Consider the following 19,154-nt stretch of genomic DNA (forward strand, 5'->3'; position numbering starts at 1 on the left):
ACGATCAATATATTTTTAAGGTGCACTTCCCAGAACTATACATAGTACTCTAGATGTGGTCTAACCAGGGCTTTGTATAGCTGTAGCAAAACTTCCATCCTTTATATTCTAGTCCTAGCAAACATTCCATTAGCCTTGATTATTTTTTTTGTACCTGACCACTACTTTTTAGTGATCTGTGTACATGGACCCTTAAATATTTTTGGATCATTACTGTCCCTAACTTCCCATTTAAAATATACTCTGATCTATCCTTTTTGGTCTAGAATGGGTGATCTCGCTAATTACCCTGTATTGAAATCCATCTGCCACAGTTTTGCCCATTTACTTTACCAATGTCTTTCTAATTTTATGCTCCCATCTACACTACTTACTATGCCACCAATCTTTGTGTCATCAGTAAATTTGGATATATGGCTCTCTTGTATTATTTAAATAATTATAGTGAATAGTTGATTCTTGCAGCACACCACTAGTCACTTCCTTCCAATTTGAGTTCATGCCCATTATCCCTACTCTGTCTTCTCCCTCCTAATCTCCCAACCAGGTCAATAATTTGCTTTCAATTCCAGCTCCTTGCTAGCAGGGAAGTGCGGGTGAATGGAAACATGGAACATAAGAAATAGGAGCAGGAGTAGGCTATTTGGCCCCTCGATCCTGCTCCGCCATTTAATATCATGGCTGATCTGATGTTGGCCTCAACTCCACTTCCCTGCCCGCTTCCCATAACCCTGAACTCCCGTATCGTTCAAAAATCTGTATCTCCACCTTAAATATATTCAATGAACCAGCCTCCACAGCTCTCTGGGGTAGAGAATTCCAAAGATTCACAACCCTCAGAAGAAATTACTCCTCATTTCTGTTGTAAATGGGCAACACCTTATTCTGAAACTATGCCCCCTAGTTCTAGATTCCTCCACAAGGGGAAGCATCTACCCTGTCAAGCCCCCTCAGAATCTTCTATGTTTCTGTAAGATCACCTCTCATTTTGCTAAATTCCAATGAGTATAGGCCCAACCTGCTCAATCTTTCTTCGTAAGACAACTCCTTCATCTCTGGAATCAACATCGTGAACCTTCTCTGAACTGCCTCCAACGCAAGTATATTCTTCCTTAAGTAAGTAAGGGGACCAAAACTCTATGCAGTACTCCAGCTGGGGCCTCACCAATGCCCTGTACAGTTGTAGGAGGACTTCCCTACTTTTATACTCTACCCCCCTTGCAATAAAGGCCAACATTCCATTTGCCTTCCTAACTACTTGCTGTACCTGCATGCTAACTTTTTGTGTTTCCTGTACAAGGACCTCCAGATCCCTCTAACACAGCATTTTGTAATCTCTCCCCATTTAAATAATTCGCTTTTTTATTTTTCCTACCAAAGTGAATAACCTCACATTTTCCCATATTATACTCCCATCTGCCAAATTTTTGCCCACTCACTTAGCCTATTTATATCCCTTTGTAGATTCTTTGCGTCCTCATAATTTGCTTTACCACCTCTTTGTATCATCAGCAAATTTGGCTACATTACACGCGTTGTCATTAATATAGATTGTAAATAGTTGAGGCCTCAGCACTGATCCCTGTGGCACCCCACTAGTTACAGTTTGCCAACTTGAAAATGACCCATTTATCCCAACTCTGTTTTCTGTTAGCCAATCCTCTATCCATGCCAATATATTACCCCCAACCCTGTGAGCTCTTGTGCAGTAACCTTTTATGTCGCACCTTATCGAATGCTTTCTGGAAATTCAAATACACGACATCTACTGGTTCCCCTTTATCCAGCCTGCTCGTTTCATCCTCAAAGAACTCCGGCAAATTTGTTAGACGTGATTTATCTTTAATAAAGCCATGTTGACTCTGCTGAACTGTTATTTTCTCAATGTCCTGCTACTACTTCCTTAATAATGGACTCTGGCATTTTCCTAATGGCCGATGATAGGCTAACTGCTCTATAGTTTCCCGCTTTCTACCTCTTTCCTTTCTTAAATAGGGGCGTTACATTTGCAATTTCCAATCCGCTGGGACCTCTCCAGAATCCAGGGAATCTTGGTAGATTACAACCAATGTATTCACTATCTCTGCAACCACTTCTTTGAAGACCCTAGGATGCAGGCCATCAGGTCCAGGGGACTTGTCCACCTTTAGTCCCATTAGTTTGCCCAGTACTTTTTCTCTAGTGATAGTGATTGTTTTAAGTCCCCACCCCTCCCAATAGCCCCTTGATTATCAATTATTGAGATGCTTTTAGTGTCTTCTACCATGAAGACCGATAAAAAATATTTTTTCAATGTCTCTGCCATTTCCCTGGTCCTATTATTAATTCTCCAGTCTCATCCTCTAAGGGATCAACATTTACTTTAGCTACTCTTCCTTTGTATATACCTGTAGTGGCTCTTGCTGCCTTTTTATATTTCTTGCTAGTTTACTCTCAAGCTATATCTCTTTTGTGTAGTTGTCCTTTGCTGGTTTCTAAAAATTTCCCAATCCTCTGGCCTTGCACTATTCCTCGCAAGATTGTATGCCTTGTTCAATTTGATACCATCCTTTATTTCCTTAGTTAGCCACGGATGGTTCATCCTTCTCTTCTAGTCTTTCTTGCTCTGCTCAAAGCACTCCCACTCCTCCCCTCAGTCAGAGCCCCACATGCTGCCTTGGATCCCAATGGCTGAGTCTGCCCCTTTGCAGGAGGAGCAGTCTTTGATAGGGCCCTCACAGAGGATTTGGTTGACAGGAATGGCTTGGTCATTCTATGACTGCTTTGTAGTTTTTTTGCTGCGGGGAAAAGGTGGTACAGCTCTTGGCCTCCTCAATGGTGCCATCAACCACGTCTTCAGTGGATAGTCCTTGTCTCTCAGCAGCCAGCCGGTAAGTCTGGTGTGTGATATGGTCCACATCACTACAGCCCTGTAGACCATAAGCTTGGTGGCAGATTTGAGGGCTTGATCTTCGAACACTCCTCCTCAGGCGACCGAAGGCTGCGCTGGCGCACTGGAGGCGGTGTTGGACCTCGTTGTCGATGTCGGCCTTTGCTGATAGTAGGCTCCCAAGGTATGGAAATTGGTCCACCTTGTCCAAGGCCCACCGTGGATTGCGATGACTGGGGGGGGGCAGTGCTGTGTGGCGGGATCAGGTTGGTGGCGGACCTTTGTCTTATGGATGTTTAGTGTGAGGCCCATGCTTTCGTACACCTCAGTGAAGATGCTGATGAAGGTTTGGAGTTCAGCCTCTGAATGTGCACAGACGCAAGTGTTATCTGCATGCTGTAGTTCAACCGACAGAGGATGGGACGCTCTTGGATCTAGCCTTGAGGCGACGAAGGTTGAACAGGTTCCCATTGGTTCGATAGTTTAGTTCCACTCCAGTGGGTAGCTTGTTTAGCGTGAGATGGAGCATTGCAGCAAGGAAGATCAAGAAGAGGGTTGGTGCGATGACATAGCCCTGCTTGACCCCGGTTCAGATGTGGATTTTGTCTGTGGTGGATCCGTTGGTCAAGATCACGGCTTGCATGTTGTGGAACAGGCAGAGGATGGCGACAAACTTTAGGGAGCAGCCGAAGCCGAGGAGGACGCTCCATAGACCCTCGCGGTTAATATGGCTCGGAAACGTGGACCATATATAGCAGACCCCTCAAATCGCTGGAGAAATACCACCAACGATGTCTCCGCAAGATCCCGCAAATCCCCTGGGAGGATAGATGCACCAACGTCCATGTTCTCAATCAGGCCAACATCCCCAGAATCGAAGCACTGACCACACTCGACTAGCTCCGTTGGACGGGCCACATTGTCCACATGCCCGATACAAGACCCCCAAAGCAAGCGCTGAACTCCCACATGCAGGCGATCCCCAGGTGGGCAGAGGAAACGTTTCAAGGACACCTCAAAGCCTCCTTGATAAAGTGCAACATCCCCACCAACACCTGGGAATCCCTGGCCAAAGATCGTCCTAAGTGGAGGAAGAGCATCAGGAGGGTGCTGAGCATCTCGAGTCGCGTCGCCGAGAGCATGCAGAAAACAAACGCGGGCAGCAGAAGGAGCTTGCGGCAAACCAGACTCCCCACCCACCCTTTCCTTCAACGACTGTCTGTCCCACCTGTGATGAAGACTATAATTCCCGTATTGGACTGTACAGTCACCTGAGAACTAACTTTTAGAGTGGAAGCAAGTCTTCCTCGATTTCGAGGGACTGCTTATGATGATGATTGGATGTGCGAAGAGCTGAAAGAGGGTGAACTTGCACAGCACGAAAGAGTCATGCAGTTTATGATGCCGTGCACCGCTTGGAAGCCAGCCAGAGCCGCAAAGCTGAGCGCCCACTGGATTCATCAGTGGCAAAGTTTACATAAGTGGCTGACTTGTGAAACATGGCATCAATCACCTGGGTGATACATCTGTGGCCGGCCGACTGTGAGATCCCATAAATGTCTGCTGCAAAACCCTGGAAGGAGCCTGAGGTGAAGAAGTTGAGGGCGGTGGTGACTTTGGTTGGTAAGGCGTGTCCACTGAGAGGTCCGCTGAGTAGCAGATCTTGTTCCAGCAACTTAAAAATGTGTGCAATGATGTGGCGTGATAGCCTGAGCCTCCTGAAGCACTGCTGCTCAGTCATGTCCAGGAAGCTCAGCCACTGCCTGTATACCCTGTGTTGGGGATGTCGCCTCGGGCGCGGTGCACCCCTGTGCTGATCCCCTCTTTCCTGTGGAGCATCAGGTCGGTGAAAAGAAGGCTGCTGATGTGGCTGCTCGGGCTCATCTTGGTCCAATTCTGAGGTCCAAGTTGAGACAGCATAAGCAGAACCCATGCTAATCTAATAGATAGCAGGTAAAGTAGAGGTCAGAGGCACAATCCCCCAGTATACTAAGAGTGACTAGCAACGTTGTGAGAGTGGCTTCTTAGGTTGCAGAAATCACCTGCAAACTTCTGAAAGCTAAATCTCTGCACAAAATGGTGTCAGCCAGAACCTTTCCCTTAGGCAAAGAAGCAGGTCTAAGGTGTGAGTATTTATGTTCTTTTTCCAGCTGTCACTTAACTTGCACAATGGCCATTGAGCTTCTGCTGCCCCTTCACAGGCAAAGTTCCCAAGGTGCGTGAATCCCAGGCACAACCAGTTAAAGTTCAAACTTGACGTAAAAAAGGCAGTTTATGGTCTGTAAATGAACAATTAAGTATTTAAGTATGGTCCTGGTGAGACCACACTTGGAGTATTGTGTAGAGTTTTGTTCTCCTTACCTAAGGAAGTGTATACTTGCCATAGAGGGAGTGCAACAAAAGTTCACCAGACTGATTCCTGGGATGGGACAATTGTCCTATAAGGAGAGATTGAGTAGACTAGGCCTATATTCTTCAAAGTTTAGAAGAATGAGAGGTGATCTAATTGAAACATACAAAATTCTTACAGGGCTTGACTGTGTAGATACATGGAGTATGTTTCCCCTGGCTGGGGAGTCTAGAACAAGGGATCACAGTATTGGAATTCTGGATATGGACGCAGCTATTTGCACCAGCAAACAGCTCTAATTGTCTCTGATAGGCTCACATGATCACATGATCTGATTATTGATTGTTCCCCTTGGAGGATAAGCCACACCCAGAAGTTTCTCTGGAATGAGTAATTAGAACCAAGTTTTGAGTGACTTTGCAAAGTGTAATTCGAGCCATTCTGACTTCAGACCCCAGACAGGATAGAACTCCCCCATCCCAGCCCAAGTTCCTGCCTCCCCCCAAACCAACTTCATACACCATCCCAGCCAAAGTTCCTTACCCACCCCTCCCCCAGCCCAGGTTCCTGACTCCTCCCCCCCCAGCCCAAGTTCCTAATTCCCCCCAGCCCAAGTTCCTTACCCCCTCCAGCCCAAGTTCCTGACTCCCCCCGCCTCCCCAGCCCAAGTTCCTTATCTCTTCCAGCCCAAGTTCCTGACTCTTCCACCCCCCCAGCCAAGTTCCTGACTCTCCTCCACCCCCGCCTCCAGCCCAAGTTCCTTACCCCCTCCAGCCCAAGTATCTGACTCCCCCCCGTAAGTTCCTTACCCCCTCCAGCCCAAGTTCCTGATCACCCCCCCAGCAGTTCCTGACCCCCACCCAGCCCAAGTTCATGCCCCCCCCCCAACCGAAGTTCCTTACCCCCCCAGTCCAAGTTCCTGACACCCCTCGCAGTTCCTGACCCCCCCCCCCCCCAGCCCAAGTTCATGCCCACATCCTAGACCGAGTTCCTGACCCAACCATCCACCAACCCCCCCCCCCCGCCCCGCAATAGATGGGGCATTGTGTGTGGGTTACAGATTGTTAACAGGTTTATTGGGCATGAAGTGAATATTGACAATGTCGTGACTTCCGGATTTCATCCACTTCAATGATGTCCCTTGTCACACACACACCAAGCTTTCCAAGAAATCGGTCGGGTGTAGGTGTAAATGGGGTTGGAAAAACATGAACTTCTCTGAATTCCCTCCCTCTCCACTCCCATTTCCCCCCTCTCTTTATCCCAGCTCTCTGTCTCTCTCCCCAGTCTCTCTTCTACCCCCCCACCCCACCCCCCGCACAGTCTATCTATCTCTCTCTCTCTCTAGCTCTCCCCCCCGTCTCTCTCTCTCTCTCTAGCTCTCCCCCAGTCTCTCTCTCTCTCTCTCTCTCTCCCCCCCAGTCTCACTCTCTCTCCCGCCCCAGTCTCACTCTCTCTCCCGCCCCAGTCTCACTTTCTCTCCCCCCCCCAGTCTCAGTCTCTCTCCCCCACCAGTCTCACTCTCTCTCCCCCACCAGTCTCACTCTCTCTCCCCCACCAGTCTCACTCTCTCCCACTACCTCCGATGTTTTCTCTCGTACAGAAAATGTTCCAAATGATCCAAAAACTACATGCAGCACGTGTTCTGGCCCCACTTCTGACTTCCTCGTACATCACACTGTGCGTGCACAACCGAATCGAGGGCCCATGCTCTAAAAGAGGCGGAGTCCAATGCACGTTTGCGCAGAAGGACACACAAAAAACTAGTGCGAATAGTCACTGTCTGGACATACATCTCTCTCCAGTATCTCTGTCTCACAACTATAATAAAAGGTAAACGTTCTAATTACTATCAATGAAACAGGTGATAATTAGAGCTTTGTTTGCTTTAAATATTCAACTCATTTTTATTTGAGGAGAAACTCAAATTAAACTGCGGAAAGAGTTATTGTCTTCCCAAACCCTCCATCTCTGTCACTCTTCTCTCATCTCTGCCACTCCCCCTTCTTTTACTCCATCCCCATTTCCTCTTATTCCTACGGCTGCTCCATTCTTATTCCCGCATCACTTCTTCCCACATCATCTTCCTTTTTCTGTCCCCATCTCTCTCTTAGTTAGACTGTTTACATTTTCTAACTACCTGTACCAACAAAACACATGTGATAACTAAAGGTTTTCTGTCTGCTTTCAAAATTCAATTAATTTGTTTGAAAAATGAACTCAATTTGGAATGAGGAAAGGCACTCAGTGTCTCTGGCTCCCCCTCTGTGTCGCACAGGTGTCAGCAATTAGAATGTTTACCTATTCCAACTGTTGACAAACACGCATGATAATTAGAAGCAGGCAGGCTTAGCTAAGAACTTCTATTTTCCCCAGTTACCTCCAAGCACAACTTCTAAAAATACTCATCAATGAAAACTTAAAAATAAAACTTTAGAACTTTTTGTTGCCTTGAGACTTGTATGCTCCTTCTATCGCTCCATTTCTTCCCACTCCATGGTGTTGAGGTTTGCCTGGTGAAGGTGAAATGGGTACCTGTGTCTCAGCTACCCACTACGAGATGCTATTTACTGCCCCATTGTGACTCACTTTTTTTATTTTCCTTCCTAGAGACACTGAAGCCTGCATTTGGTGCCAACCATTTGCTGCAACTTAAATCAGAACCAGAGTGGAGTGGGAAATAAACTTTAACCCAATTTTAGGTTGTCTATTGTATAGAAGCACAAAAGCTGCATGACTAGGTATTGCCCTCATGAAGGAAGAGTTGAACGTTCTTTTCTAGTAGACAGAGACTTCTTCCTTCCAGCATTTAGGTGGTTTAGTCATGGAACCTGGAAGGGTAGGCCTGTCATGGGGTTTGCACTTTTCCCACTTGGCTTCAAATAACCCTGCAGGCCAGTGTGTTACTGGGTATGGTCCTGCATGGATAAGCAAAGGCAGTTTACCAGTATGCTGGTAGATTGTACAGTTTTACCTGGTTAAGTTCTAGCAGTAACCTTAACAAGGGAGTGGGGTGGGGGGAGCTACCAAAAACTTGGTACTGGCAACCTACTGATCCATCCAGACTGTACAATATAATTGTGATGTCTTGTGAATCACAATACATACGCTATATACATACCCCACCTGAAAGCCATGTAAACTCCTGGGAGAGGTGAATACCAGATTTTTAAAAACAGGCCAATTAGAGGAAAAATAATTTTGGAAAATTTCTTTCCCCTCTGACTGTGACCCCCTTTGGCAATCGAAACTAGTCCAGGAGACTACTCTGGCCCTGATTAATGTTATACAGTATCTATCTCCTGTATGAGGTGAACTCTTCCTCATCCAGAAATAGGTCCAGCTCTCGCTTGAAGGGATCCATTGTTCACCGCAAGAACCATCAGCCTGTTCCACAAGTCCACTATTCTCTGGGGAAAATAAAACTCCTCCTAGCATTTAACCTAGTTCTGCCTTTACATAATGTGATCCCTGGTCCTCCCTAACCTATTTAGTTGAAATAATTTGTCGACATAAGCATAATCTAATCCCTTTATCATCTTATAAACCTGAATCAAATAACCCCTTAAGGCTACACTTCCCTAAAGTGTAAAGACCCTGCTCTTTGAGCCTATCTTGATAACTAAGATGTTTTATACTGCAAATGAATCTTGTGGCCTTCCGCTGAGCCCTATTCAAAGTCTCAATATCACCCACCATCTGAGGTGACCAAAACTGGACACGGTAATCTAACTGAGGCCTAACCAAGATCTTGTCCAAGGACAAAATAATATGCTTTGTTTTAGAGTGAATTGTCCTGTAAATACACCCTACTTGCTATAGCTGCTGTTTCATGGCATTCACCATAATTGCACGGCCCCTCCACGCGACATCAGAATAAGTGATGTAGACCATTTTTAGGGCCCCAGTTGGGCCGCTAGCACCGCATTAGCCAAGGGGGGGAATGACATAGAAAATAGGTGCAGGAGTAGGCCATTCGGCCCTTCGAGCCTGCACCGCCATTCAATAAGATCATAGCTGATCATTCCTTCAGTACCCCTTTCCTGCTTTCCCTCTATACCCCTTGATCCCCTTAACTGTAAGGGCCATATCTAACTCCCTCTTGAATATATCCAATGAACTGGCATCAACAACTCTCTGCGACAGGGAGTTCCACAGGTCAGCAGCTCTCTGAGTGAAGAAGAATGGAGTGTATGTGATGAAAACGGAGCGTTAGCTTGGTACATGGTTTCACAATCAAATGAGTAAAGCATTTTTTCTTTCACCATCAGCTTTAGTTCTTTTCCCTGAAGGGTGTATGTAAGTTCAGCATTTCCCTGCCAACATGCATAACATTGCACTTTTCTAAGTTAAACAACATTTGCCAATCACGGTCCCAATCAGATGCACTTGTAGTAGTTGAGCATTGTCTATAGTCCTGCCTCTTGCAAATATCTTAGCATCATTTGCAAACTTCCAGGTCATTTCCCCAACACATATATCTGGATCATTAATGAAAATAGCAAATAGCAATGGTTCTAACACCATTTTCCGCGGGACACCACTGGTAACCATCTACAACCACTTTCTGCCTACTGGCTATTGGCCAGGTTTCAATCCATCACAGTAGATTGCCACTAATACCTGAGGTTTCAATTGTTATGTGCAGAATAAATCTACAGGACTATATCGCAAGCTCAAACTGTTGTGACCTTGGTCTCTTTATTCAGACTCCAGAGTGGGGAAGCAGCATGATGAATCACCTTTTATACCTGCTTGCCCCACGGTGCACAGGTGACCCTTAGGTCTCCCACAGGTGTGCCCCCCCCCCCCCCCGCGGCAAGTCTTACATTTTGGTAAGGTTTACATACATACATAACATCACTCCCCCTCCCAAAGTCTTATGTGCAAATTATTTGCAAGTTGAGGTGATCTGGGTCGATCACCTGGGTTGAAGTCCTGACACGGTGGGTTCATCCTCGTGGTTGACGGCGAAGTTAATCGTGTTAGTGGGTCGCTGGGGACCAGGTCCTTTCACAGTGGTTTCTGGTTATCTGTAGTTCACGGTTTTGTCTTGTCAAAATGCTTTACCCGTTAGCCCAGTACATAGTTTCACAATCAAATGCTCCGTTTTCATCTCATACACTCCATTCCCCCCCTTGGCTAATGCAGTGCTAGCGGCCCAACTGGGGCCCTGAACATGGTCTACATCACTTATTCTGATGTCGTGTGGAGGGGCCGTGTAATTATGGTGCATTCTCTGCTGATGGCATACGGAAGGATCGGTTCTGAGTGATTCTGTCTGGTGACTGCGTAGCACCCAGGATAGCTGGGTCTGTAGGGAGTCTACCGTGACACGCGTGGTGCTAGGTTTAGTGATTCGGGCTGCCTGCTCCGGGCTATTGTCGCTGACCCTGAGGTCTAGCAAGCCCAGGATGGCCGCAATGGCCTTGAGACTTTCGGTAGTGGCGGGAGGCCTAGTGGTCCCCGTGGACCTTGGGCCGTAGTATGAGTGCCCCGGACCACCGTCTGTGTGAAGTCGCCCTGCCTTACTTTGCAACGTTGGGATGGGTCTTTCGTCTCTGCGATGGATAGATTGCCACATCTGTAGCAGCTCACCTTTGGCAGGCGGTAACGTGGGATCCTGGCTGGTCCAGCTCCTAAGCTGGGGAGCCGTTATGGTTGATCCCTTGGTTTCTAGCACTTCCACAACTGCAAGAGGGTCTGCAGGCTGCACTGATTCCACCCTGGTGGGTGGCAATGGTAGCCAACTGAGGGCATTAGTACCGCTCTCAGTGCCTGGTCCGTGACGGATCATGTTACAATGCACAGACAGAGTTAGACATTCTCGAAACAATGCATCGATAATGGTGCCTCTGCTCTCCCAAGCTTGTAGGATGAGCAGTTTGTCTGACTCGAGCACATATTGGGACACGCTTTGGTGCGTCTCTTTAGTCCTGTGAATACAGGCTGCTGCTCTGTTTAACTTATTGGATACATGTTCAATCGTTTGGGGCTCGCCCACTACTTTGGCTTGCTGCACAACACTCCCGACCCCGTGCAATAACATCTCACTTGCTACGAATACTTGGTTAGATACATATACGACCAGCTGGTGTTCGCTCGCTACTTTGGCTTGTTGTAAGCTACCCCCAACCCTATATAATGGTACATCATTGGCCGCGAAAGACCGCTCACAAGGGTCACATAGTGCACACAATTTATTGGAGCGTAGTGGGTTCCTAGCCTTCTCAGCGGCCGCCCCTTTATCTTTGCCCCAAACTCAGTCGTCTTCCTTGCTGGGCGAAACATTCCTCCGTTCTGTTGCGGCGACCTCCCGTGGTCTGGACGCTCTCTCAACCCGTGGTCTGGACGCACCTTCGTCCCGTGGTCTGGACGCTTGCTCGTCCCGTAGTCTGAACGCATTCTCATCCCGTGGTCTGGACACCCTCTCGTCCGTGGCCGTGATGCCGACTGCCGCGATCTTCCTCCCCAGGGATTTGGATACTGGCATCAGGGAGACGCATTCGGATCGTTTTGGCCGGAGTCCCACTCCGCATGGTCGACCTGGAACCTCTTCCATCGCCGCGAAGAGGCCGTCGGCTTCGGGTGCTGGATACCGCGCCTATACCGCCGCTCGGTTGATCTTCATCTCCTCGTGGTCATGATGAGCGGCCTGTGCCTCGGGGATCTGCAAATGGATCTGCACTTCGATGCCTCGTTCAGCTGAAGGTGGGGGTTTGCTCAGCCTTTGTGAAGGAGAGACGCTGTTCACCAGAGAAGGTACGCAGAGGTCTTCCCAGTTCCATCGAATCTTCCCCATCCACCTCCTGCCAAGCAGCGTTGGCCCATCACCTGAAACAATCCACAGTGGTCAATCGGGCACTGCTCCCTCATGGAATACTCTTATGTCCGCACTACCAATAACTGGTATCAGTTCCTTGGTGTAGGTGCACAGCTTTGCCTGAATCGGGATCAGCTTGGGTCACTGTGCTTCATCGCCCCACAGCCTCTCGAATGCCTTCTGGCTCATAACTGATTGACTTTCCCCCGTGTCTAGTTCCATGGAGACTGGAGTGCCTTTAAGTTCAACTTTTAACATTATCGGAGGGCTTTTGGTGGTGAAGGTGTGTATCCCATGTACTTCCTCTTCATCCTCAGGTTCAGTTGCCTCTCCTGTTCGTTCATCATGATCCTCGCTGGATCAGTCGTCCTCTCCGGACTCTGTCACGTGGTGAGTCAGAGATCATTTGTGCATTTGCTGGAGGTGCCCCATTGTTCCACAGCCCTTGCACACATCGGGTTTGAATTGACATTGATGAGCTCTATGACTGCCCTCGCAGTGCCAACATGGTGCTAATGGATACGCATTCATGCCCCACGGCGGACTCTGAGTCACTCTAGGCCTAGATCTGGCCTCTGCAGTCGTGTGGGCCCTGCCATGTGCCGTTCTGCCTATTGAAAACATTATTTTGTGCACCGTACTTGCCGGTGAGCTTCGATTCTGTGAAGCTATCTGTTTCGTGTTATCGCTCGTGGCTATGAAGGCTTGGGCTACCGTGATGATCTTGCTCAGATCTAGGGATTTGGCAGACAGCAGTTTGCAAAGAATGACCTCATGGCCAATTCCAAGCATGAAAAAGTCCTGCAATATTTCCCCCAAGGATCCTGCAAATTCGCACTGCCCCGCAAGGCATCTTGGGTCGGCGACAGAACTTGCCACGTTCTGGCCCTTGGAGCGACGGTGCGTGTAAAAGTGATACCTGGCCATCAGGGTGCTCTCCTTTGGCTTGAGGTGTTCCCTAGCCAGCATACACAGCTCTCCGTAAGATTTGTCCGTTGGTTTGACCGGTGCCAGCAAATTTTTAAGGAGGCCACATACCGATGACCCACATATGGTGAGGAGAATCGCCCTGCGCTTGATCGCTGTTTCAGCCGTGTTCAATTCGTTGGCCACGAAGTACTGGTCGAGGCACTCAACAAAGGCTTCCCAATCATTACCCTCAAAAAATTTCTCAAGAATACCAACGGGAGCCATTACCGCGTGAAAGTTCGTGATCTGTTACTCGTCGCCAATTTGTTATATTCAGAATAAATCCACAGGACAATATCGCAAGCTCAAACTGTTGTGATCTTGGTCTCTTTATTCAGACTCCAGAGTAAGGAAGCAGCATGGTGAATCACCTTTTATACCTGCTTGCCCCAGGGTGCACAGGTGTGCCCCCTAGTGGCAAGTCTTAAATTTTGGTTAGGTTTACATACATACATAACACCAATCTTATAGAGCAGCCTCTTGTGAGGCTCATCAAAAGCTTCTTGAAGTTTCCCCTCATCCACTATCTTAGTGAAATATGTCCATAGAACTCAAAATTAGTAAGACAGAACCTCCTTTATCAGAAGCCAGGAGTGGGAGTTCGGGGAGAAGAGCAGCCTATTAAGGCCCGGCAGTCGGAGGAGGCGGCCACAGGAGCGGGAGTTCGGGCAGTCGAGCAGCCTATAAAAGCCCGGCAGTCAGAGGAGGCAGCCACAGGAGCAGGAGTTCGGGGAATCGAGCGGCCTATAAAGGCCCGGCAGTCGGAGAAGGCGGACACAGGAGTGGGCGTTCGGGCAGTCGAGCTCCTCCTGTGCTACGTGGGATCTCAGGGACACTGCCAGTGTCCCTGACGACTACATGTGCAGGAAGTGTATCCTGCTGCAGCACCTGACAGACCACATTGTGGCACTGGAGCTGCGCATGGATTCATTCTGGAGCATCCGCGATGCTGAGGATGTCGTGAATAGCACGTTTAGTGAGTTGGTCACACCGCAGGCAAAGGTTACTCAGGCAGATAAGGAATGGGTGACCATCAGGCAGAATAGTGGAAGGTAGTGCAGGGGTGCCCTGCGGTCATCCCTCTCCAAGCAGATACACCTTTTTGGGCACTGTTGGGGGGATGACTCATCAGGGGAAGGCAGCAGCAGCCAGGTTCATGGCACCAGAATTGGCTCTGCTGCAGAGGAGGGTAGGAAGAGGAGTGAGAGAGCTATAATGGTAGGGGATTCTATTGAAGGGGAATAGATAGGCATTTCTGTGGCCACAATCGAGACTCCAGGATGGTATGTTGCCTCCCTGGTGCAAGGGTCAAGGGTGTCTTGGAACGGCTGCAGGACATTTTGGAGGGGTAGGGTGAACAGCCAGTTGTTGTGGTACATATAGGTACCAAAGATATAGGTAAAAAACGGGATGAGGTCCTACAAGACGAATTTAGGGAGCTAGGAGTTAAATTAAAAAGCAGGACCTCAAAGGTAGTAACAGCAGGATTGTTACCAGTGCCACGTGCTAGTCAGAGTAGGAATTGCAGGATAGCTAAGATGAATACATGGCTTGAGGAGTGGTGCAGGAGGGAGGGATTCAAATTCCTGGGACATTGGAACCAGTTCTGGGGGAGGTGGGACCAGTACAAACCGGACAGTCTTCACCTGGGCAGGACTGGAACCGATGTTCTAGGGGAAGTGTTTGCTAGTGCTGTTGGGGAGGGATTAAACTAATATGGCGGGGGATGGGAACCTATGCAGGGAGACAGAGGGAAGTAAAATGGGGGCAGAAGCAAAAGATAGAAAGAAGAAAAATAAAAGTGGAGGGCAGAGAAACCCAAAGCAAAAATCAAAAAGGGCCACATTACAGCAAAAGTCTAAAGGGACAAAGTGTGTTAAAAAGACAAGCCTGAAGGCTCTGTGCCTCAATGCAAGGAGTATTCGTAATAAGGTGGACAAATTAACTGCGTAGGCAGCTATTAACGAATATGATATAATTGGGATTACGGAGTCATGGCTCCAGGGTGACCAAGGCTGGGAACTCAACATCCAGGGGTATTCAACATTCAGGAAGGATAGACAGAAAGGAAAAGGAGGTGGGGTGGAATTGCTGGTTGAAGAAGAAATTAACGCAATAATAAGGAAGACATTAGCTTGGGAATCTGTATGGGTAGAGCTGCGGAATACCAAAGGGCAGAAAACACTAGTGGGAGTTGTGTACAGACCACCAAACAGTATTAGTGAGGTTGGGGACAACATCAAACGAGAAATTAGGGATGCGTGCAATAAAGGTACAGCAGTTATTATGGGCGACTTTAATCTACATATAGATTGGGCTAACCAAAGTGGTAGCAGTACGGTGGAGGAGGATTTCCTGGAGTGTATTAGGGATGGTTTTCTAGACTAATATGTCGAGGAACCAACTAGAGGGCTGGCCAGCCTAGACTGGGTGATGTATCATGAGAAAGGGCTAATTAGCAATCTTTTGTGCGAGGCCCCTTGGGAAAGAGTGACCATAATATGGTAGAATTCTTTATTAAGATGAAGAGTGACACAGTTAATTCAAATATTAGGGTCCTGAACTTAAGGAAAGATAACTTCGATGGTATGAGACATGAATTGGCTAGAATAGACTGGCGAAAGATACTTAAAAGGTTGACAGTGGATAGGCAATGGCAAACATATGGATGAACTTCAACAATTGTACATCCCTATCTGGAGTAAAAATAAAACTGGGAAGGTAGCTCAACCGTGGCTAACAAGGGAAATTAAGGATAGTGTTAAATCCAAGGAAGAGGCATATTAATTGGCCAGAAAAAGCAGCAAACCTGAGGACTGAGAGAAATTTAGAATTCAGCAGAGGAAGACAAAGGGTTTAATTAGGAGGGGGAAAATAGAGTATGAAAGGAAGTTTGCTGGGAACTGACTGCAAAAGCTTCTATCGATATGTGAAGAGGAAAAGATTAGTGAAGACAAACATAGGTTCCTTGCAGACAGAATCAGGTGAATTTATAATGGGGAACAAAGAAATGGCAGACCAATTGATCAAATACTTTGGTTCTGTCTTCACTAAGGAAGACACAAATAACGTTTCGGAAATACTAGGGGACCGAGGGTCTAGTGAGAAAGGGGAACTGAAGGAAATCCTTATTAGCCAGGAAATTGTGTTAGGGAAGTTGATGGGATTGAAGGCCGATAAATCCCCAGGGCCTGATAGTCTGCATCCCAGAGTACTTAAGGAAGTGGCCCTAGAAATAGTGGATGCATTGGTGATCATTTTCCAACAGTCTATCGACTCTGGATCAGTTCCTATGGACTGGAGGGTAGCTAATGTAACACCACTTTTTAAAAAAGGAGGGAGAGAAAAAATAGGAAATTATAGACCAGTTAACCTGACATTAGTAGTGGGGAAAATGTTGGAATCACTTATTAAAGATGAAATAGCAGCACATTTGGAAAGCTGTGACAGGATCGGTCCAAGTCAGCATGGATTTATGAAAGGGAAATCATGCTTGACAAATCTTCTATAATTTTTTGAGGATGAAACTAATAGAGTGGACAAGGGAGAACCAGTGGATGTGGTGTATTTGAACTTTCAAAAGGCTTTTGACTGGTCCAAAACAAGAGATTAGTGCGCAAAATTAAAGCACATGGTATTGGGGGTAATGTATTCACGTGGATAGAGAACTGGTTGGCAGACAGGAAGCAGAGAGTCGGGATAAACAGGTCCTTTTGAGAATGGCAGGCAGTGACTAGTGGGGTGCCGCAGGGCTCAGTGCTGGGACCCCAGCTATTTACAATGTACATCAATGATTTAGATGAAGGAATTGAGAGTAATATCTCCAATTTGCAGATGACACTAAGCTGGGTGGCGGTGTGAGCTGTGAGGAGGACGCTAGGAGGCTGCAGGTTGACCTGGACAGGTTAGGTGTGTGGGCAAATGCGTGGCAGATGCAGTATAATGTGAATAAATGTGAGGTTATCCACTTTGGTGGCAAAAACATGAAGGCAGATTATTATCTGAATGGCGGCAGATTAGGAAAAGGGAAGGTGCAACGAGACCTCGGTGTCATGGTACATCAGTCATTGAAGGTTGGCATGCAGGTGCAGCAGGCAGTGAAGAAGGCAAATGGCATGTTGGCGTTCATAGCTAGGGGATTTGAGTATAGGAGCAGGGAGGCCTTGGTGAGGCCTCACTTGGAATATTGTGTTCAGTTTTGGTCTCCTAATCTGAGGAAGGACTGATGCCCGGGATGGCCGGACTGACATATGAGGAGAGACTGGATCGACTGGACCTGTATTCACTGGAGTTTAGAAGGATGAGAGGGGATCTCATAGAAACGTTTAAAATTCTGATGGGATTGAACAGGTTAGATGCAGGAAGAATGTTCCCGATGTTGGGGGTGTCCAGAACAGTCTAAGGATAAGGGGTAAGCCATTTAGGACCAAGATGAGGAGAAACTTCTTCACTCAGAGAATTGTGAACCTGTGGAATTCTCTACCACAGAAAGTTGTTGAGGCCAGTTCGTTAGATATATTCAAAAGGGAGTTAGATGTGGCCCTTACGGCTAAAGGGATCAGGGGTATGGAGAAAAAGCAGGAATGGGGTGCTGAAGTTGCATGATCAGCCATGATCATATTGAATGGTGGTGCAGGCTCGAAGGGCCGAATGTCCCATTCCTGCACCTATTTTCTATGTTTCTATGTAAAACCAGCTAATTGTGGGGCACCATAGATGAATAAAGAACTAAAGGGAAAATTGAATCTAAAGTAAAATACGCGTAAGAAGTACTTAGATATTATAGGAGAGGGCAAAAGTGAATACGAAGAAACTAGGAGACAAGTATATAAACAACATCAGAAAGGCAAAAAGAAATTAGAAAATCAAATTATCAAGGAATATAAAAATAAATAATAAAGTGTTCTATCGACACATAAATAACAAAATGAAAATTAAAGTAGGGATTTGACCACTAAAGGATGAGCAAGATAAACTCACAGGTAATGACAGATAAATGGCAGAAGTATTGAATAACTACTTTGCCTCAGTTTTTATGAAAGAAGATAATGAAATAGACACTTCGTTAGAGGATGAGCTTAAAAGGAACAGTAATACAGTTGCGATAGAAAGGGAGAAAATAATTAATAAATTGAAAAACTAAAAAGGATAAAACCGCAGGTCCAGATGGTATGTACCCAGGCATATGCAAGGAATCTAGGAAGGAGATAGCAGAGGCACCAGTTTATTTATATATATATAAAAGTTCCATAGAAGAGGAGATAGTGCCAGAGGACTGACGAACAGCTAATTTTGTTTCTATATACAAAAAGAGAGATAGACCAAAACCTGGCAGCTATCGACCAGTCAGCTCAATGCTAGCGATCGGAAAAATACTGGAATCTATACTAAAAGAAGTGATAGAAGAGCATCTAGAGACAGAAAATATAACAAAAATAGTCGGCATGGATTCCAAAAGGCCAAGTCATGCTTATCTAACCTGATATAATTCTTTGTAGAGGTAATGGAAAGAGATGAGGATGAATTTCTTCTCTCAGAGGGTTGTAAATCTGTGGAATACGCTGCCTCAGAGAGCTGTGGAAACTGGGACATTGAATAAATTTAAGACAGAAATAGAGAGTTTCTTAAATGATAAGGGAATAAGGGGTTATGGGGAGCGGGCGAAGAAGTGGAGCCGAGTCCATTATCAGATCAGCCATGATCTTATTGAATGGCAGAGCAGGCTCGAGGGGTATTATGGCTACTCCTGTTCCTATTTTTTATGTTCTTAGGAAAGAACTCGAACAGGAGGAGGCCCGGCAAATCTGCACCCACTGACACCCTTGGAAGAGAGGGTCGCTGCTTTGATGGGTCCTGCCTGGAAAAAAGGAATCAGTACTGCACAAGCTGGGCACACACTCAAGGGAGAGGGTAAGTCCTGCAAATTCATCATGGCCCTTCAAATCAACCCGCTGCCTGGCCTACAATGTGTGAGCCTGCTCATGCCACCCATCCTGCCCCCTCCTCTCCTGCTAACCATTTGACTGTTCTGTTATAATTTGCAGAACGTGAGATCAACCCTGATGATGCAGAAGAAGATTCAGATACGGACGAGCCTGAAGAGAACATCTTCCAATCCATCCATGGGGTTGAGGGGAAGTGGG

This window comes from Pristiophorus japonicus, chromosome 9 (assembly GCF_044704955.1).
Source record: "Pristiophorus japonicus isolate sPriJap1 chromosome 9, sPriJap1.hap1, whole genome shotgun sequence".
Classification (NCBI taxonomy): domain Eukaryota; kingdom Metazoa; phylum Chordata; class Chondrichthyes; family Pristiophoridae; genus Pristiophorus; species Pristiophorus japonicus.